Raw genomic sequence first — 23,285 nt, forward strand, 5'->3', positions numbered from 1 at the left:
CAGATGTCCACAAACACTGAGATGTCTATTCCACCTCCTTTCTCCTTAAATGTATTAATCTCCAGATGTCTCTCTGTTCTTTGGATCTTCTCTGCCATGTGCTTTATCAGGTGACATTTCATATATAAACAGCTCCCATCAGATACCCACTCAAGGCTGATATACAGTCCAAAGCTTCTGACCATCTTCTTTGTCTCCTTTCATTCTTAGGTTACCTCTAGTGCTGCGCCATCATCGTCATCTCTTCCTAGGAAAAGAAGAAAGAAAGGGTGAACTCCCCCATGTAAACTCCCACCTCCGCACCCCCATAGAAACTCCACTGTTAACTGGTAACTGTTAGCTATATTTTTCCCAGTTTTAACACACATATCTGCTTACCCCAGCAACAGCATCTAATAGAACTTCAGTTACAGTTAATTTGACAAAATATTGTAATACTTGCTTATGGAATCAGAGATTTATTGGGACACTGCAAGTAACAGCTCAGTACACACAGGTAGGATTGAACTTCCAGCTAACTCCCTAAGTAATATCAATAATATAACATATAAGATGAAGTAGCACAAAGATAGATATAGGATACTGTATAGGATACTGTATCTCCACCATCTACTGGTGGAGATACAGTAACCATGACAATATACCTTGACAAAAGGGGTCATGCTAGAATATAGACTGGTTGAAATGGAGGCACTTATAACACATTAATTCCACAGACAGTGCAAAAATTACCTAGATATTTTCCCCTCAGTTCATCAACCTAACAGAGCTTTTCAGGAGGTTATGGAGCTGTATAAAGAAAAAGCAAACAATAACATAGGTCCTGTTCATACTCCTCATCATCCACAGATCATGGTAACTAAGAGCTTGTCTACACAAGTGCTTTAAACTGGATCAGAAAGGTAATCTGGTTTGAAATAGTTTATGTATACATGATGCAGCCCACCACTGTGCAATAATTCTACTCAAGTTCTCTTGCAAAGAGGATTAGGTTTGCTTCAAATTGAATTAGTTCATTTTTTTTTTGTTTGTGCACACAATCACTATGCACCTCCTTTTGTCTTCTTCCTTCAGCTATCCCACTGGTGTGCTATTCTGCCATTACTGACTGTCCATTTACTTGTATTCTCTGCGCTTGTGTCAAGTTTCCAGGATGATACTTCACCCTTTTAAAAGGTAAGACAAAACCAGATTTTGCCCATTTGCTCCTGGATTCCAGTGTATCATTATCCTGGTGACAGCAGCTCTGATAAAACTCCAGATGTGCCATATAATGCCATGCACAACTTCTGGGAGTAATGTTAAGACCCCTGATCTTATCTCCATCTGAGGTATAGATTCAGGAAACTTGTGGATCTTCTCTTGTGCGGCCAGCCATAGGAATAAAGACCCTTTTGTGGACATAGCATAGTCAATGTTCGTGAGCTGCCCCCAGAAAGCCAAGATCTTTTTTTTAATTGGGATCCTGACAACAACCAGCTGGAAAGTCAGCCCCAATCCTGCCCTGCTACAATGAACTGTGATATCTGCCTTGCATTGGCTGACCCTGATTCTCACCCAGAAACTTGGGCTGGGACTGGAGTTGGATACCCTGGAGGCATGTTATTGCCTATATTTACAATTTATTATTGTTGTTGAAAGAGGTAAGTTAAAAGCCACCCCTCTGTCCCCACTCTGACCCCCGTGTGCTGCTTCAAAATGATGCATTCCAGCATGGTGTAGTTGCAGTCCATACCCCATCATGCCAAATGTCCTTTATGCTGCTACACTGTTCTGCTAGGCCAGTAGGCCCTGCAGTCCTGAATGGGTCCCAAATAACATGCCCTTCAGCCCACGGACAATTCTGGCTAATGGGACCAGCAACTCCTAATCTCTGCATGTCTGCAGCAGTGTTTCCAGTAGATCCTAATTATCTCTCACATCTAATCGAAGCATAGGAACATTTGCATGTAGGATGCTAGCTCTTTTTGAGCTCTGCAATGCCCCCTGAGAATTTTGAGCAGAGGCACTCAACTCCAGAACCCATGCAAACAGGAAGAGCCAGGAACAAATTATATCCTCACCTTTAACTTTATGTATCCACTCAAACAAAAAAATTATATATTTGAAATGTTGTTAATGTTGTACTTTGAGTTTTGCCTGCACTGCTGCAGTAAATAATAGTTTGTGCATAGTTTGTTACTTAAATGATTTCCAAATACAAAGTTATTTTCCCATTGGTTTCATTAAACTTCATTTATTGTTTAAATAAAACTGTTTAAAATGCATCTATTATGAGTTGTCATTACATTTAACACAAAAAATTCTTTAAAATGAAAATGAAATAATTCACGCACATAAGGGACATTAAACTTTAGCCACCAACACACAACATCCAAGTGTTCTAATGTCTGCATCGCATCCTCCAAAGGGCTAATATGCTCAGGCACGTGACTCAAAAAACAAACATTAGGCATCTCTGACAGTATTCCCACAGGTGTTTGTGCCCTCTTTGAGGAACTTTTCTGGCCACTAGAACCTCTGAGCAAGTTTCTGTTCCTCAGCCTCCCATCCTTCAGTACGGCTTTCCCCATTGCTCTCACAGAAGTTATGCAAAAAACACCATGCAGTTATAATTTTTGGAACAGTTTTTTTCCCCCTGAGGCTTCCAACCTATTCCATTAATAGTAACATCTTCCTTTCAATGGCCAAATGCACACTCAGATGCAATTCTGAAACTACCGTTGTGATAGCTAAATGTTCCTTCCTTCTGTCCAAGCAGCTTGTGTATGGCTTCATTAGCCAACATGTTGTGATAACCGAGAGTAAATGAACCAAGGTTCACACCATTAATGTGCACAGCACTCCAGGGGCAAACAGTCCTTTTCTATTAATTCAAACAGTGCTGAGTTCTAAAACTTCCTTGCACCATGGACCCTCCCAAACCATTAGTAAGCTTCCAAACATTACACAGCTGAGGCACTACATGTTGGTTTACAGTTGCTGAAACACCAGGGTCAGTTATGCACAGATATAAAAAAAGGGTAGCCTGCCCCATCCTGAAGTTCTCTCAGTTCTTTTATCAGTGCTAATTATCCCAGCATTGCAGAATGATCCTCTCTGGCACTTGTTGACCAGGCCCAGAAATGGTCAAAGAAAGTGGCCTTTTGTTCCAACAGCATCCTCTTCTTCCACCTTGTCCTGCTGTCACTACCACAGAGTATCTTCCTGCTGCCAGAGGAACTGCTGCTTCTGCCACAGAATATTTTCCTGCTCTCACATAATCTGCTTGGTGAAGCAGTTGGTAAACGCTAGTACAGAATATGTCCTGGAATGTTAAAATCAATTATTATAATTTATTTTTGAAGGGTCCAGTGGGCAAAGGGGAGGGGAAGGGGGAGTAGTACTCTCTCAAAAATGTTATAACTAGTTTCTGAGTAACTGCTAACTCAGAAGAAAATGATCTTGAATGTAAATGGATCAATGTCTTAACAGATAAAGTACAAGATAGGGCATTAGTATGACTTGTAAAAAATTGTGAACGTAGTTTCGATGGTTAACCTGTGTTGGAAGCATTGCCTAATGGTTAGGGAGTCTGTCCCTTTTTAATGCAGAGGGGTTATGATAGAGCAGCCCAGGCCCTCCTGCTCCATGAGCTTCCAACCCAGGGCCCTGTGTGGCTAACCAAAGATCTCACATCCAATAGCACCTTAAGGCTGCCCTTCCTGGACCACTTACTACTGCCCACTCCATTGCCCAAAGTTTCAAGTCTATCCAGACCAAGGAAATAGGCTCTTCTTTTCCCTGAGAGGCTGCTGCAGTATCCCTTCCCAGAAGCTTCCAGGGAAAGTCCTTCTTTCTTCCTTATCAGCCCCCTTCTGAGCTGTTTGGCTTCCTTTTAAGCTCCACCTCCATCTGGTGCATGCTCTGCAGGTGTGGCTGGCAGGGTCATCTGGTCCCAGAATTTCTCTTTAATCCCTTCAGTCTTAGTGTGGAGCTTCTACAGTTCATCGCAGAAGACATATCATATGACAACACTTTCCTTCCACTAATATCTCTGGAGCACGTTAAACAGCAGCTACTAAAGTTAGACATTTTAGGAAGTCTGGATAATTTGCATCAAAGAGTTTTGAAAGAGCTGGCTGAGGAGCTTGCTGAATCATTAATGTTGATCTTCTCTAATTTCTGGGGCACTGAAGAAGTCCTCCAAAACTGAAAGAAAGATAATGTTACGCCAATTTTTAAAAAAAGATACTTGGTATGACCCAAATAATTATAGGTTTGTCCAGTGATGTTTATCCTGGGCTAGATAGCGGAGAAACCGATCCAGGACTTGATAAAGAATTAAAGAAGAATAATATAATTGATATCAGTCAACATGGATTTATAGAAAATACATACTGTCAGAATAACTGTGTTTTTTTTTTAAGTGAGATTACAAGTTTGGTTGATAAAGGTAATATTGATGTAACATACTTAGACTTCAGGAAGGCATTTGACTTTGTTCCATGTGAAATTTTGATTAAAAAAAACTAGAACGATATTGAAGTAAATGGCACACTTTAAACAGATTAAAAGCTGGTTAACTGACAGATCTCAAAATATAATTGTAAAAAGGGAATTATCACCAAGAGGGTATGTTTCTAAAAGCATACTACAGAGATCTGTTCTTGGCCTTATGCTATTCAACATTTTTTTTTAAATCAGTGACTGGGGGAAAAAAACCAAAACATTACTTAAAGTCTGGACACAGAGGACACAAATTTGGGGAGTGGTAAATAACAATGAGGACAGGTCACCAATACAGAGCAATCTGGATCTCTTGGCAAAATGGGTGCAAGCAAACAATTTGCATTTTAATAAAGCTAAATGTATGCATCTAGGAACAAAGTATGCAGGGAAGCAGTAACTAAGATTAGCAGGTCATAGTGGATAATCCACTGAACATGAGCCCAAGCATAATACTATGGCCAAACGTGCTAATGCAATGTTGGATGATTAAGAGGGGGAATCTTGAACAGAAGTAGAGAGGTTACTTTATCTTTGTATTTGTCACTGGTGCAACCACTGAAAATACTGTGTGCATTTCTGATGCCAACAATTCAAAAAGGATAAGTTGGAGGGGGTGTTAGGCAAGGTTTTGGAACCCAAAGCAGTGGTATCATAACTGTCTTTCTCCAGATGGTGTCAGGAATAAATCATTAGTGACAGCTCCTCGGTGTGAGAAATTATTGGTACAAACAAGAGTACTTTTACCTAAAACTACTTTATTAACTCTCAAGCGCGTGCACGCGCATGCACACACACACAGTAGGTTCAGAGCCACTCGAACATTTATATGTAACCAAAGTTTGAGATGGTTTTGAGTAATCAACCGACAGGCTTCTGGGGGCCCTCCTTCCATTCAGTTGCTGGGGAGTTTAGATGCCAGTTCCTTGCCCAAAGTAAAGCTTCCTTGGACTGTTCCGAAGTGTAACTTTTTGCCTAATCTTTTATAGCTAACTTAAACAAATCACATAACTCATAGTGACTCCTTGTGGGTCACCATAGTAAGGCCTAGTGGGTCACCAATTCTCCCAATTGCAAATACTCATTATCTCTTATCAAAGCATTTCTAGTTATAATAAACAAACAAACAAAAAAGATATCAAGGGCACTTAAAACTCAGGTCGTCTGTCCAAACATTCCTTGCATTCGTATGGTACGTTAACTCTGTCTCATCCTTCTATTCTGATTAGCAAACTGCAAACATGCAGCTGTTTGGCCTTGCCTCTCAGAGGCTAAGATTATTTTTAGCTATATGGTATTTGGTTTTCAGCTAGCAGTAGTTCGACAAACAAAATGGCTGACTGCAGTAATGTCAAATTCTGGGGTTACATGCAGTAATTTCAAGTTCTAGGGCTGAAGGGTTCAGAGTACAGTCACAAGAATTATTACGAATTTAGAAAAAACATGCTCTATAGTGATAGAATGAAAAAGGTCAATCTATTTAGCTTACCAAAGAGAAGGTTAAGCGTGACTTGATTAAAGTCTATAAGAAACTACAGGGAATAAATATCTGATAGTGGGCTCTTCATTCTAGCAGAGAAAGGTATAATGTGATCCAATGGCTGGAAGTTGAAGCTTAATTAATTCAGAATGGAAATGTGAGGTAAATTGTTAACAATGACAGTAATTAACAATTGGAACCCTTTACCAGGCTTTGTGGAGGATTCTTCTTCACCGGCAATTTTAAAATCAAGATAAGATGGGTTTTTTCACCTCTAAAATATATGCTCTAGGAATTATTGTGGGGAAGTTCTGTGGCCTGAGTTACACAGGACATTAGACTAGATCACTACAATGGTCCCTTCTGGCCTTGGAATCTATGAATCGTTTATAGATCTGGCTGAATCACCACAACTTTTGGAAATGCAAAAGTTTATTACATTACCACTGTTTTATCAACTCAGAACCCTTTTTGAACAGTGCAGTCATCAATTCATCTAGTGCAGTGGTTCCCAAACTTGTTCCACCACTTTTGCGGGGAAAGCCCCTGGCAGGCCGGGTCATTTTGTTTACCTGCTGCATCCTCAGGTTCGGCCCATCGCAGCTCCCAGTGGCTGTGGTTCACTGCTCCAGGCCAATGGGAGCTGCTGGAAGCAGCAGCCTGTATATCCCTCGGCCTGCACCGCTTCCAGCAGATCCCATTGGCCTGGAGCAGCGAACCGTGGCCACTGGGAGCCGCAATCAGCTGAACCTGTGGAGGTGGCTGGTAAACAAACCAGCCCTGCCCTGCCTGCCAGGGGCTTTCCATGCACAAGCAGAAGAACAAGTGGTTTGAACATTGGCCTGCTAAACTCAGGGTTGTGAGTTTAATCCTTGAGGGGGTCACTTAGGGATCTGGAGCAAAAATCAGTACTTAGTCCTGCTAGTGAAGGCAGGGAGCTGGATTAATGATCTTTCAAGATTCCTTCCAATTCTAGGAGTTAGGTATATCTCCAATTATTATTTATGTGGGTACTCTAACAGTTTCTGAAGTCTTCAGCAGCTTTGAGACAAATCCTATTAGTATTAAACACACATTGCATTCTGCTGAAATAATTGAGATTATTTACACAAGTGAAGTAAGCAGGATTCTTCTCTGATTTCCAAGATTTTTTCTTATTTAGAAACAACATTTCTCTATATAAAGACCTGATCAGAAACTCAAAATAGAGTAGGTATGTCAGTCGTTTTGTTCTCATCTATTTAGAAGTTGCCAAAGATTCAGATTTTTATATCTCATTAAAATAGAACGTGTTAAGGAAATATGTTTTTAAAGTCCCAGCTGTTCCATAATTATTTGATTTTGTCACTTGATATAGCAGAACACAAATGAGATCACCTTTGATTTAACTCTCTGATGGCTAAAATATCTTTACATTCCTTTTAATCTTCTAGGGAGCATAAAGAGGCTTAAAGCTACCTCTGCTCTGTCTCCCTCAAATGGCAGAGTAACTGAAAATGAGGCCCATGAACTCTACTAACAGGGGCCTTTTAAACTCCTCTTTCCTGAGATATGCTCTGCCCATGAAATAGTTTGAATCAGATTAGAGAACTCTTCAAGTGGCACTTTTTTCCAAAGGAGTGGTCTAGTGTTTCCCAGAATAATGGATTATGAAAAAAAATTGTGGAAAAAGGGAAAAGCAAGCAATTTTTCCTTCCCAATGGAACATGCACAATTTGAGAAAAGACTAGCAAATATATATGTCTAGTGATGATCCAGGTGATTATTTATTCTAAATATAAAAAAACCTGAGTATTCGTGATTCAGAGGTGTTTTGATCTGAATCCACACTGATACCAAAAGGGAAAAAAAACCCAGAACATAAATACAGAAGATCTCCTGGTTTTGTTGCATGCTTGGAAGCAAAGTTACTCAATATTCAGTTTTCTGCTTTTCAGAAAAATCAGAACTCATCATATTTCCCACTACAGCATCAGATCTGGGAACAGATATGAGAAAACATGATGTTGGGACAGATCTCCTCCAAGCCCCTCAAAAAATCTAAAAAGAACAAGCATGGTTTTTTTTTTAATACATTTATGCAGCACTCAATGTAATTAGGCCATTTTGCTCAGTGAGCAAATTTTTGTCTTTACATGAAATCACCAGTCTGGCATGGTAATAAGAGAGATTAATTGAAGTCTAAGGATAAATCTCTTAGATAAAAAGCAGCATGTATTCAAATGTGCACACTTGTTTCCCTCCCTTTATTTATCTTAAAACAACCCCTGTACAGTTGCTGTGGGGGAGGAGGGAGGGACGAGGAGGAAGGGTGATCTCTGTGGGGTATCAGTATTTATCCATGTCTAGTATAATGCCATTTTATTCATTCTTTTAGAATGGACCCAAGAAGAGGAGAAAATACATTTAGTGTTTGTAAGAAATGGTAGATTAAGACTCTTAGCCCCATAAGTAGATTAGATAAAGAAAAGGCATAAGCAGTTCAAGCTTCCCTACATTATCTTGCCAACATGATACAACTCCATTCTGGAGAGACCACCATCAATTACCGTAGTTCAGCTTTAATACTTATTTAATCTTTGACATGTTTGCAAAGGCTGCCAGGAAAGAAACAAACCAGAGCCAAGTTGTGAGACATGGACATGTATCAATTAAGAACAGGAGAGAGATCACTCATGTCATATACCATACACTTCTGAACAGACTGGCTCCAAGCTCACAAATGTATCCATTAAAGCAGATCACTACCCTATATCTTAAGTTACTATCTGAGGGTCTGATGGGGGTAGAGACTGCACTGCAGTGGGGAATCCCACTGATTTCAATGTATCTCTGGGTAGATCCCATTGCAGGATCTGGCCCTCATATCGTAACTTTTCATCATCACTTACATAGGATAGATTGTAACTAGTGACCTACGAATGAAAGGCCTCTTATGTAATTACCCCTCACCAAAGCCATCTAGTCACTTTGCAACTTTATATGGTTAAAATTAACTCTCTAAATATTGCAAATACAATATATCTCACAGTTGAGATGAAACATTTGCTAAAAAAGACAATTCTGGCCAACATTCAGAGATATTTATACACTTGATTATTTTGTCAGTTATTATACTGATTATAACTAAGCATTGTAACTATGTAAATATGAATGTCACAGTAGATTTTTTTTTAAATCTGTCCATGTCGTTCATCCAATGTTATACATGAATTTTTATCTCTTATTTTGATAAACAAGCTGGGTCAGATCATCAGCCAGTATAAGTCAGAATAACCGTCAACTTAGCTACACCAGTTTCCATCAACTAAGGATCTAGCTATCTTTTCCTGTAGAAACACTTTTCTTCAAAATAAATAAATAAATGTATGAACATTAATAAAAATCATTTTCTATTTTTCAGTTATGATAGCTTAAAAAGTAAAAATGTGTAACCTACAGGACATTCGAGGGCAAGACAAATATGGAATGTTACATTTTTTTACTACAGAAGTATCTAGACGTGACAGATGAGATGGAATCCAAAAGTGCTAGATGCTGTGCATACACATAATAGACAATTCTTCTCCCAAAAAGCTTACAATGTAAATGTAGTTTTGTGTAATATATTTGTACTAATATATTAGTGTTTTGTCCAAATGTGTAAACTCAAGTGAACCACAAAATATTTACATGTGGGATTTATCTGTTTTAGCATATGGAGTCTTGGATCTAACATTAAAATTTAGGAACCTGCATTTTTTCTAGGCATGCCTGTAGAAAAGAAAATACCCTTTATCCATCTGCAACATTTCTACTTGGAATCACATAATATATAAAATGCATCAATTATTGGATCTGTGTTTAAAGAAGTCATCTATTCAGTGAATGTTCATAAAAAGACAGAAATTAGTATTTCAAATCTGATGCAGATTTAAAATAGATTGGACTTGTATTGTTAGAATGGGTGACATCACTTTTAAAATATATTGGCTTGGGTGAAATCCAAACTGTTCTGCCAGCTTATTTTACAGTGATGTCCTCACTTTCAGAGCAATGATAAAAAGTCTTAGCCATTGGAAGTGATATGAAATATTCTTATATCAGAACATATGTAGGCACTTTTTGTCTTCCTGTCTCCCAAAAAATAAAGCCTCACCTATGTCTAATTACATATGTCAAGCCAGACTTGAAATTGAAGGTTTGTCCTGAATAGTTAGGATACAAAACTGGCCAAACAGTGAATTTGAAAGCAGTGAACCGGTCCGTATTCTTGAGCAGAGCTGTGTGAGTAGGAAGGAAAAAACATACGGTAACTCATTTCAAGATTGAGCCTGAAAAGTTTATGGAGGGGATGCTATGATGAGGTTGCCTACAAAGGTACATCATCCATCCACATATGTTATTAGCAAATCTCCAGTATCTGGAGACAGAACAGTAGATGAGTGGATCTCTGAGTTACTACAGAGAACTCTTTCCAAGGTCTCACCTCCAGGCTCAGCATCTTAACTAATTGCCATATTTGGGATCAGGGGAAAATTTTTGTCCAGGCTAAGACCCTGGTTTTTTGGTTGTTGTTGGGTATTTGGGGTTTTTTGTTTTTGTTTTTTTGGCTCTCCCCTGTAGCAGAGTCATTTCCTGGTTTAAGATAGAGTAAGTCATGGATTCTCTGTAACATGAAGTCTTTAAATCAACACAGATCATAGGAGTGAATGGGCAAAGTTCTGTGGTCTGACAGAGGTCAGACTAGATTATCGTGATGGTCTCTCCTGGCCTTAAAGTTTGAGTCTATGAAAACTGATTTTGTTTGTTTTTCCCCCAACTGCAGCAAACAAGCAAAAACAACCAAGTACAAAAAACTTTCAATGTATAAAAAGCTGAAAAAAATCATTTAAGTAGTAACATTTTTATGGTATTTACTTTTAAATAAAACATGGAAAGAAAATTCAAAATAAGTAATTTTTAAATTAAAAATCAGAACATTTAATTCTGAAAATGTCAAAATGAAGTATTTAAAAATCCTGAAAAAACTTTGTGAATTTGACACAAATTTGTGAAATATTTTGGACAACTCAAATCTGCATTTTTCATCCAGCTATGAAGAAGCAGGGGGTCTTGGATTTCATCTAAATGCTTTTATTTAACAGTTACATCAACGACATCATAGATTAAACCAGATTCAGTATCTTACTCAGACAAATCCTAATATCAATCATTCTCCATGTCTCTCTCTAGGCTACTTCTTGTTAGATACCAGCAGGATCCACAAAGTAGCATTGCACCACATGTAATTTACTTTAGGAAAAATCAGAATAGCTGACAGGGATGGCCTCATGGGAGAAATACTGAAATAATAGGAGATCATTGAACTCTGATTGGCTAGCTCAACAACACATCTCCAGGAACTATTGACCCTGTGAAAAGGGTCCCTTATCAGTTTGGGAAAATTGTCAGGTACTGGCTATCCCTAGCTGTATCTCTACCTTGCTAAGATTGGCTAAAGGTAGACAGTCACAAAACAACTCTTCCCCAGTGCCAGAAAATCTGATCAACATGATTTAGGAAGGAAGCAAGTAGTCACGCAGCGTCTGATTACTCCAGTGTGCCTGGACTCAAGGCAGAAGTTTAGGTTGTGAGTAGACACATCCCATTATTCCTTTGGTCAACACAGGCTAGCACCATGAACTATTTATATGAAATATAGTTGATCAATATTTTATAAACGAAAAGTTGTGTTGGTTTGCTTTGTGTCCCCCTCCCCCCAACCATCTTCTTTTTTTTTTTAAAGAAATGGTTTTCATGGGGCAGTTGTAAATTTTCTTTGTAAGTTATTTAAATTGTTATCAAAATGGTAATCAAACATTTTGTTTCATGAAAACTAAGGTTTCAGTTAAAAAAAAAACTTTCACAACAATCCTAAAATACTTCAAATAATAATATTTAAATTAAAATACTGGGGGAAAAAAAGGAAAGAAAATTCTCTGAAACAAAACAACTTTCAACTTTGGAATTTTTCCCCTCCATTTTTTGACTAGTTCTGACACATCTTATCATAAAATCAAAGAAGATTAGGGTTGGAAGAGACCTCAGGAGGTCATTTAGTCCAACTCCCTGCTCAAAGCAGGACCAATCCCAACTAAATCATACCAGAAAGGCTTTGTCAAGCCAGGCCTTAAAACCTCTAAGACTGGAGACTCCACAACCTCCCCAGGTAACCCATTCCAGTGCTTCACCACCCTCCTAGTGAAATATTTTTTTTCTAATATCCAACTTAGGCCTCCCCCACTGCAACTTGAGACCATTTCTTTTGGTTCTATCATCTGCCACTACTGAGAACAGCCGAGCTCCATCCTCTTTGGAACCCCCCTTCAGGCAGTAGGTGGATGGTGTCAAATCCCCCCTCACTCTTCTCTTCTGCAGACTAACCAAGTCCAGTTTCAGATCATCCAGGTCATTAATGAAGATGTTGAACAAAACTGGCCCCAGGACAGATTCCTGGGGCACTCTGCTTGATACCAGCTGCCAACTAGACATCAAGCCATTGATAACTATCCATTGAGCCAGATAATCTAGCCAGCTTTCTGTCCACCTTATAGTCCATTCATCCAATCCATACTTTAACTTGCTGGCAAGAATACTGTGGGAGACCAAATCAAAAGCTTTGCTATAGTCAAAGTCTAACACATCCACCACTTTCCTCATATCCACAGAGCCAGTTATCTCATCATAGAAGGCAATCAAGTTGGTCAGGCAGGACTTGCACTGGGTGAAGCCATGTTGACAGTTCCTGAATACTTCCTCTCCTCCAAGTGCTTCAAAATGGATTTTTTGAGGACCTGCTCCATGATTTTTCCATAGGCTGAGGTGAGGCTGTAGTTCCCGGGATTCTCCTTCTTCCTTTTTTTAAAGATGAGCACTATGTTTGCCTTTTTCTAATCATCTGGACCTGCCCTGATAGCCACAAGTTTTCAAAGATAATGGCCAATGGCACTGCAATCACATCAGGTCTTCTTCAGGTATAGTGAGAAGTTTTGGAATATCATACAACATCCCAAATATACTGCTATGTTCCTTGAGCTGCATGAAACAGTCTTCAGCTGACTGTATTGCACAATCTAGCAGCTTCAACTTTGAGTTGTTCTTTGGGGTCTCTTATGGAATTATCCCATCCCTCATAATCAAAAGGTCTTCTTCTTTGGTGACTCTTGTATTCTTGAATGGGTGGGAAAATAGCTTCAGTGTGAAGTTCCTCTGACAACTTCTGTGCACTCTTCAGAATGTTTTGAATTCCCTCATCCGACCGGTAAGATTGCAGCTATGATTTTGCTTTGTCCAGTTGTTCCATTGCTCCAGATATATCAAGGTCAACACCTTGGAGTCGCTTGCTTACCATACTTATTTCAAACATGCCACAACACCAAGTCACACAGAAATTTGAAGTTACATATATTTCTGATGATTCCTTTTCCCTCTGCCACTGTTCTCCCACAAACAGTTCCTGTCATAGCATTACCCTCCATAATGGCAATTATGGCATCATCTGTCTTCCCAATTTGGTGTTTGATAGGTTTTATTGCTTCCACTTGACTTTTCCATCCTGTGGCACTCACTGGTTTCAGCGTCAGAGAAGATGTTCCAGATGAGTTGATGCAGAGAAAAATACATAGATGCTTTGGATTATATTAAAAATTCAGCAGCCTCACTAGAAGCTGATGCTGCATCACTGACCACCAAGTTCAATGAATGAGAACTTCATGGGACAAAAAAAGCTTGACGATTTAACTCTCAGATCTGTGTCTGCACACCTTCATTCTTTCCTCTCATGTTGGCACCATTATCATAGCCCTGACCTCTCACGTCAGCTATTGCAATTCCCGTATCTTCCAGCTTTTTAAGAAGCACATTTGTCATATCAGCTTTTGTAGTATCGTCAATGTCAATAAATTCTAGAAAATGCTCTCTGACAGTCACCATTGCAGAGACATTTGCACTAAGTTCTGTTGTTGTTACAAAACGCACCATTAAAGTCATTTGTTCCATATGGCTGATGTCAGGTGTGCAGACCAGAATAACAGAGTAATATCTTGCTGACTTCAGATCTGCCCCAATCTTCTCTTTGACTTTTGTTGCCAGAAACTCTATGATCTCATTTTGAATTGTTTTTCCAAGGTAGTGGTGTGTGTACAGTTCTTGGGCAGTGACTCTTCTTAGAAGCTCCTGGAGTACAGCATCCAACTCATCCATCAGCTCCACAATTTTAAGGAAGTTTCCATCATTTGGTATATACAGCTGATCTGAAGTGCCACATAGCACTAAGTATTGGGCAGCAAGCATTCTCACAATGACAATGAGCCTTTTCAGAACATTTTGCCAGTAAAGAGACTCTGATGCAATCTTCTCTTGATGCTGATCATATATGGTGGCCTTTAACCTTAGTCTCATCTCAAGCTCTTTCACCAATGGAATTACTTCTGGTGATTTGCTGCCTTCTCATGGCATGCCAGATTTCTAGCCAGATTTTTCCAGTCCTTTGTTACTGTAGAACTCAATGTGTCTGGAACATTAGACTGGAAGGGTTTTCAACAAAAACTGTATGCAGCGTTCTGGGTTTTTGAGTACATAAGCCATGGCCTCTCCACTTTGTCACCATTGGGGATTTCACACCAGTAATGTGTTGGATGGAAACTTCTATTTTCATTGTCTTTGGGGAACATGAAGTTTTTCACTTGCTGTGGCCCATGCAGTACAAGGAAGTACCTCAGGCTACTGCTCAGGTAGGTCTACAGTCCTGGATCATATAGAACTAAACTCAGCAGCAGCTGTTTCTTGTGTCTTCACCACAGACTTCTCTGATCTATACTTTTCTTCAGGAATGTGCATGGTCACTTCAATTTGAGATGGAGATACAGATGCTGCAGTAGCTACCAGGTCACCTGCACTCTGTCTAACTGGAAGATCAGGCATCTCCTAACCACTCACATTCTCACTGAGGCCGGAAGGCTGACCGTGAACATTTGTGCCTATGGTAAGGCCAGCCCTTCCAGGACTGGTCAGCACCAGATGCTACAGAGGAAGGTGTACACAACCTCACATTATAAAGATGTGGGATAAACTTCCCCAAACACTAGTAATTTGAGATTTGATTGAATGCAGAAGCATAAGGTTTTATACAACTCTTTCAAAATATATGGTAGCATTAACTATTATGACTCTGGATACTTCTATTATCCATATAAATATCTAAGACCTATTTGAATGTTGAGTTGTTGTTTTTTTTTTACTTCAACCTCATCCTATGGAAGACTAAAATGAAGATGGGTATAAGGGTCAATAATGGGAGGCTGACTCAGTGGTGGACAATCTGCGGCCCATCAGGGTAATCCACTGGCGGGATGTGAGACTGTTTTTTTACTTTCACCGTCTACAGGCACGGCTGCCCGCAGCTCCCATTGGCTGGGAACAGCAAACTGTGGCCACTGGGAGCTGCGGGTAGCCATGCCTGCAGACAGTAAATGTAAACAAACTGTCTCGCAGCCCACCAGCAGTTTACGCTGACTGGCCACATGCAGCCAGTGGGCCACAGGTTGCCCACCACTTGTCTGACTGAAAGCAGTGTGTCTTGAGATAATATTTGAAGAAGGAGAGGGAGAACAGGGACAGATATTCCAGGCAGGAAGTGTGATGTGAGCTGCTTGAATCACAAATGTACTTTTCAAATAAGGAACAATATGGTTCTCATTTACAAGCAGATGTGGAAGCAGAATGGTTTTAATTTCTGCTGAATTGTGAGTAGTTTCAACCCAAAATGATTAATCTCATGTATTATCTGAAGGTATTTAACAGTGTCAATGCGTCTATTACTCTATGAATTACAGTTCCAAACTCACATATTTCACTTATGAGTTACATTTATGGAAGGAAGAACTCTAAAGACAGAAAAACACATTTGACATACAGTATATACTGTAAGCTGCTATGCAAATATATCATTTACTCACATTTCAAATCTGGTGCATCAGGTGGAATAAAAATTGTTCAGTGAGGAGAAGAGTGAAAAATTGTTCAGCAGGGAGAAAGTCCTCAGAAAATCATTCTAGTGAATGTCAAATAAATAAAACCTTTGCAATGTCTCCTAGAAAAAGTGTTATTTTCACACGGTCCTCCTGGCCATGCTGGAGATTAGCTCCTTCCAGGTCCAGGGCCCCTTTCTGCTGATTGCTGCCTGCCCAGCTGCTGCTCTCAGTCTCTGTGACTCCAGATACTTCTTCTTCATGACTTGTCCCTCAAGCCAGGTCACTATATGTATTTTCCCTTTCCAGAGTATTAAAGAGTTTCCTCACTAGCAGTCTTCCCATTCACTGCCCTGTGGTGACCTCCTCCAGGGGCTAGCAGGGGACCCATGCACACTCTCTACTCTGGGTTCCAGCTCAGGGTTCCTCTAACCAGCTGCTAAAGCCTGTTCCCTCCAGGACCATACTGCCTTTCCCTGACCCTTTTCCTTACCTTATCTGCTAGCTCTCTCCCACTCTTTGGGCCTATCAGTGTTATACCAATAAAAACTACCAGGATCTTATTAAATGGGACAAGACATTTGTCACATTTATTGTAAATACCATAATAAAATAAAAGATAACAGCAAACAACGTTGTTTGGTTACTTATTCCTATATATTCATTTACACAATTATTTATGCAAGTTTTGGATAGATATTATAGTTACCAGCCTAAAGTTGCTTGTGACAGAATACTGACCAGGTACCCTGTACACAAGAGTGGAGCCGAGTCCGGGTCAGGTGCACCTGATGCTCCTGGAGGCTGGCAGCAGAACCATAGACTCAAAGTCCTCAGTCTTCAGAGTCCAGTTTTATAGGGATTTTTCCCTATGTTAGTTCATGGGAGTTGTTTCATTCTGCTGTTGCCAGATTAATCAGCAGGTCGCTGGCTCTATTCTGTCAGATGTTTGTTTAGGTGCTTGGGGTGGTCGTTCTGCTGTTGCAGAATCAATCAGCAGGTGTCTGGCTCCATTCTGTCAGATGTTTGTTAGGTGCTTGGGGTGGATCCCAGTTCGCCCTCCGGGGGTCACCTGGTTGATTCCACTTGACACCTTCTTCGGCCGACACTGAATTTTTCAGGCTGGTAACTCCCTAACCATTCATTCATCATTTAAACTAGGCACTCATTCACATACACTCTTTATCTTAATTACATTTATTTCACTGTCTCTTTACCTTTTGGGGTGTGAGACTCCCTGTCTTTTAACAATTAAAAGAAGGAACATAAAGTGAGATAAAAATGAATTTACAGAGGTGGAGGTCTCTATTTGTAGTGATTACAAAGTGTCACTTAGAGAAGGGCACTTAGAGTCAATTAACCTTTAACAAGTTTTATACAAAGTATTTCTGTGAGCAGGCTTCACACAGACACAGCTGGCGGCTTGCAGGTTAGAGGCTAAATCTGGGGAATCACATTTATTTCTAATATAAACCTTTAGTTATAAAGTATTAATTAACATTAAATCATTTCTAACAAGAAATCATTTTTCATATAAACCATGTCTAATATAAACCTTCTTTAGTATCCCTACATCAGTCTCACAACTCCCTCCTGCCTGGGAATAACTAAGCGACTTACCTCTGTAGCCCTAGATACACCTCCCTTCTGTTAGGGAGTGATTGGAGCCTACTTCCCTGCAGCCCTCTCATTGCTATCAGTTTCCTGCCTTTATAAACCAAGCTCAGCTCATTGCTCCTCAGCTAGACTCCCTCATTCAGTCAGGGGATTACTTAAGCCACATGATTCCCCTCAGCTGTGCCTGTCTGGTTAATTATCCCCCTTCTTAGCTAACATTAAACCTTTCTGGGCAAGTGAAGGCCAAGACTATAACACTGTTCAAAAAAGAACTGGACAAATTATTTTATGGAGGATAAGTCCATTAATGGCTATTAGCCAGGATGCACAGGGATGGTATCCCTAGCCTCTGATTGCCAAAAGCTGGGAACTGGCGATAGGGGATGGATCACTTGCTGATTACCTGTTCTGTTCATTCCCTCTGGGGCACCTGGCATTGGCCACTGTCAGAAGAAAGGATACTGGGCTAGATGGACCTTTGGTTTGACACAGTATGGCCATTCTTATGTTCAACAGTGCGGTGAAAATCCCATCACAGATATAAACTGTAATTTAGAGAAGTAGGCAGGTCTTGGGATTAAAATACTGGCCTGTGACTCAGGAGATCTTCATTAAATCCGAATTCTGTCTCAGATTTACTACATAACCTTGGTCAAGTAACTTAATAATAAAATTTGGTGTTGATAGCATCTTTCTCCCTTCCTTTGTCTGTCTTGTCCATGTAGATTGTAAGTGCCTCAGGATACATGGGCATGTACAGCACCTCGCACGATGGAGCTATAATCTCAACTGTACTAGAATTAATAATAATGTCAGCCCCATCCTTCACATTACTTTTCTCAGCATAATCACACTGGATAGAAATCTTGCTAGCAGAACTATAAACAGAGGTCATGCCAGGTTTCATAGCTTTGTTTTCTTTTTCTTTCTTCCATTGTCAACAATAGTCCTTAGATATATGCAAGCAAGCGGGTAACTAATGCCATTATCTTGTTGTGAAGACACTACACTTCTAACTTTAAGTACCCTCCCCCATCGTCCCCACAGCCCAATGTATGCCATCTGTCATTGTATTGCCCATTCTCTGACAATTTCCAATAACTTTCAATACTGCATCCAGCATAACTCTATGGTCTTCCATGAGTTGCTGATACTCCACTTGTCTGATCTCTTCTATTTTCTCTCCCTTTTTGTGAGCAAGTGTATCATCATTTTAATTTGCACCTGTTCTTTAATCCATTTGGCATCATCATATTCAATCTTTTTAAAATTACTGTTTAAGGAATACACTTGTAACTGGAGTGTGATTCCAAACTCATGTACACATACTTGTGTTAGCTCTCATCTAAACTAGCACTTGAAAAAATAATGGTGTAGCCAGGGTAGCACGAAAAGTAGCAGCACAGTCTAGTCATCCTAAATTTATATCAGTAGGGTTCAGGTGGGTTTGTACTTACAGCTGCTAGCTTGTGCTAACCCTGCCACTGCCCAAGATACCATGGCTCTCTTACTTTTATTTATTTTTATTTTTTTTAATTTTTTTTGCATGCTAGCTCAGATGAGAGGTAGTGTAAGTATATCGGTGCAAGCTGGGAATCGCACCCCGAGCTTGTAATGTGGATGTAGCCTTAGTTAGTTGTTGGCTCCATTTTATATTAGTTTGTGTCAGCAATGGAACAAAGCAAACTATATAAAATAGTGATTCTAGTTTTAAATGAAACCTATGGAGTGATGCAGTCCAAAGTAAATGCAAACTTCAGATCATGCAAAAGACCAGAACAAAAACCAAAGAGAAATCCTACATTCCAGAGATTTAAACAGTGGAAAGGGAAAGCTCATGCAGGTTCCCATGACTTACAGTCCCCTGTTCTATACCTGTCCCTCTCAATACTGCTAAAATGTCACGACTCATGGATTTTCCTACAGTCTAGACTCACCACAACTTAATTGAAATATCCCAACATTGAAGGGAGAGATGTCCGACCTCCAGGTGGCCTGTCCTCTAAGTGTTGTATCACTTCTGCCGTTTGTTATGATTTAAAAAAAATGAATGGATGAATTCCTGTTGAAGTCAGTTACAAAGCAGCTAATGACTTCACTAGGGCCAGGATTTCACTCACTGTATCTAGCATGTATCAGACATTATAGAAATGCATTCCATGTGATTAAGAAGATGAATTAATTGTGTGTAATCCATTGTTTTGATGATGAATTGATTCATATTAAAAGAAGGCAGTGTAAGCATATTATTTTTAGAAGTCTATGAAATTTGTAGCCATGAAAATCACATAACAGACTGTGAAATCTGACCTCCCACATGAAATCTGGTTGCCGGCTGCCCAGCTCTGAAGGCAAAGCAAAGAGTGGCAGCTGCTGGCTAGGAGCCCCGCTCTGAAGGCAGTGCTGCTAACAGCAGCTGCGCAGAAGTAAGGGTGGCCTGGTATTCCCATCTTTCCTTCTGTGCTGCTGCCGACAGCGGCACTGTCTTCAGAGCTGGGTGCCTGGCTAGCAGCTGCTGCTCTCCCAACACCCAGCTTCCAGCAGCCCTATCGCCAGCAGCAGCACCGAAGTACAGATGGCAATACCATGACCTCCCTACAATAGGCGTGCAACCCCCCTTTGGATCAGAGAAATGCTGTGGAGAAATCACACATTTTTCATGGCTTGATCATGGCATAATTAGCAAATTTTGCAGCTGTGTAAACATCCAGAAAACTTGCTATATATGCTGTGACCAATCCATGAAAAATGTGATTTCTTTGCAGTTTAAGGAGACCCCTAATTATCTTCCTTTGTTACTCACTCCCTACCGCAGTGGATTAATTATCCTTCCATTGCATCCAGTTTATAACATAAGTATTTTGAGTGTAATAAAGCAATATTACAATTAAGATAACTATTTCAATGGGAGACAAAATATAGTATCTGACCAATGCAACTGGCATAATTTTGGCAGCTACATTATTTGTCTTTTAAAATTCTACTTCTTGTTCTTGGTCTTGGGAGTGTGGTCATCTGACAGGGCTCAGTTTATTAATTTTTCATTTATAGCTCTATGGACAAGGTTTGCAAAAGTAGGAGCTTAAAGTTTGAACTTTATATAAACCATAATTAAACTTCTGTCTGAGTTTAAAAAGTGTTGTGTACCCAACAGTTCTCAATGGATATGGTAAGAGCTGCTCTGTACTCAACCATTTTGAAAAATAAGCTCTCTTATTTAGGTGTCTAAATATGCTTTTAGGAGTCTAACTTCAGGTGCTTATTTTCAAAAATACTGGCTTTGTTTTCATATGCTCATTGAACATTCACCTTTCAGGATAAATTTACCATGCTAGTGTCTGTCCAGCCATGAATTTAAAAAAATAAACTATTTATGTATTGAAAATCTGTGCAAAATCCCATCAGCTATTTTTGAGTTCTCTGATGGCAAAAAAGTACTTTCTGCTTTTACAAAGCTATATTATTGCTCTTGAAATTGCTCTATAGTTTTTTGTTTGTTTTTCCATAGATTCAATGTTACTAAGTCAGTAGTGGGTTTTGAGTTTTGATGTCCGAAGAGGCTTGGAGCTATATACTGCTCTCCTAAACTCTTAGTTATAGATGTAGTCCTGTACTTTTCATACTCCTATTTACATGTTAAGTTTCAAGGTTCATCCATTCCTTTTGTTTCTCAGTTAGGTACAAAAGTGTGGGAATTGTCTATAGACAAACTTTGAAACTTAGCATGAGTATAAAAATAAATATTGAAAAAGAAAGATAAAAAATATAGAATAAATATACCATTAGTGAGCACTCTCCTTCCTTTTCACTTAGAGAGGCAGAGGTCCTGTGGAAAAAAATAGTACTTGATCAAGTAATTGAAGACCATATTATAATATATACAGACAAAGGGAGAATTAAGGTTGCATAGGTAATCTTAATATTGATAATTTCTAACTTCAGTGTTTGACCTTAACATACTTTTAACATAATAGTGTTGTTGTTTGGTTTGTTTGTTTAAATACGATATGACAAAGAAAAGCAGCATACTAGTTAATTTGTTTAAATACGGTATGACAAAGAAAAGTATGGCAGCATACGACTTTTCTAGGTTTCACTTTAACTGAAACAGTAAATGTTTAGATAGTTGTCTTGGTAATATTAGAATGAAAATGAAGGATCATTTAAAGATCACTTTCTTGACAGTGACGAAGTGGAATTAAGAAATAAATGCTTGCATTAGAGATCTGCAAATCCTGCTGAAGCAGGAAGTTATCGGAAAGAAATAAACAACAAAGATTTCCAAAAATTGAATGAGAGTTCTCAATAAACATAAATATGAAATATATGATGGTGTGTTGTGACAAATATCTCATTGGCATGCATTTTGGTTGGCTCCGTTAATAAATGAGTTATGTTCCTAATCCCAAAAATGAGATTAGGAATTTTGAAATCTGAAGTGTGAACTGTGTGGCTTGTGAGTAGTAATGTAAGTCACATGGTTGTAAGCTTTGAGGTGGAGATCATCTTTTTTGTTCTATTTTGTACAGCTCCTAGGCACTGTAAAATAATAAACAACAGTGGACCCCTTGTCCACGTTTGTTGACCCCTTCAAAGAACTCTAATAGATTAGTAAAACACGATTTCCCTTTACAGAAACCATGTTGACTTTTGCCCAACAATTTATGTTGTTCTATGTGTCTGACAATTTTATTCTTTGCTATAATTTCAACTAATTTGCCCGGTACTGACATTAGACTTACCAGTCTGTAATTGCCGGGATCACCTCTAGAGCCCTTTTTAAATATTGATGTTACATTAGCTGACTTCCAGTCATTAGGTAAGAAGCTGATTTAAAGTACAGGTTACAAACCTTAGTTAATAGTTCCACAACTTCACATTTGAATTCTTTCAGAACTATTGGGTGAATGCCATCTGGTTCTGGTGACTTGTTAATATTAGGCTTATCAATTAATTCCAAAACATCCTCTAGTGACACTTCAATCTGTGATGGTTCCTCAGGTCTGTCACCTACAAAAGCTAGCTCAGGTTTGGGATCTCCCTAACAGCCATGAACACTGAAGGAAAGAATCCATTTAGTTTCTCTCCAATGACTTTATTGTCTTTTACCTCTCCTTTTGTATCTCGACCATTGAGGGGACCCACTGGTTGTTTAGCAGGCTTCCTGCTTCTGATGTACTTAAAAAAAAAACATTTTGTTATTATTACCTTTTGATTTTTTAGCTAGCCATTCTTTAAACTTCTCTTTGGCTTTTCTTGTTAATTCTTTTACACTTAATTTGGCAGTGTTTATGCTCCTTTCTATTTACCTCACTAGGATTTGATTTCCACTTTTTAAAAGATGCCTTTTTATGTCTCACTGTTTCTTTTACCCCATGGTGGCTCTTTTTTAGTTCTTTTATTGTGTTTCTTATCTTCTGCTGCTAAGTTGCTCTTTATTTTTTTAAAAATTGAATATTTAATATTCCTAATATACAATAAACATATTACTATTTTTATAAACATAACACTATTTACAGTTATGAAAACACATTGAAATATTTCATAGAATTCAGAGATAATCCAAGTCACCTCTATACCATTATTCATGAGAATTCCACAGAGATTTTCAACATCATTTTCTCCCCTAAAAAAACTGAAAAGGAACTGAGCTAGTCATGAAAACTTCTGAATCCAAAACAAGGCAAAATTATTAGATCTTTCATTATCAC

The sequence above is a fragment of the Chelonoidis abingdonii genome, chromosome 1 (assembly GCF_003597395.2).
Source record: "Chelonoidis abingdonii isolate Lonesome George chromosome 1, CheloAbing_2.0, whole genome shotgun sequence".
Taxonomy (NCBI): Eukaryota; Metazoa; Chordata; order Testudines; family Testudinidae; genus Chelonoidis; species Chelonoidis abingdonii.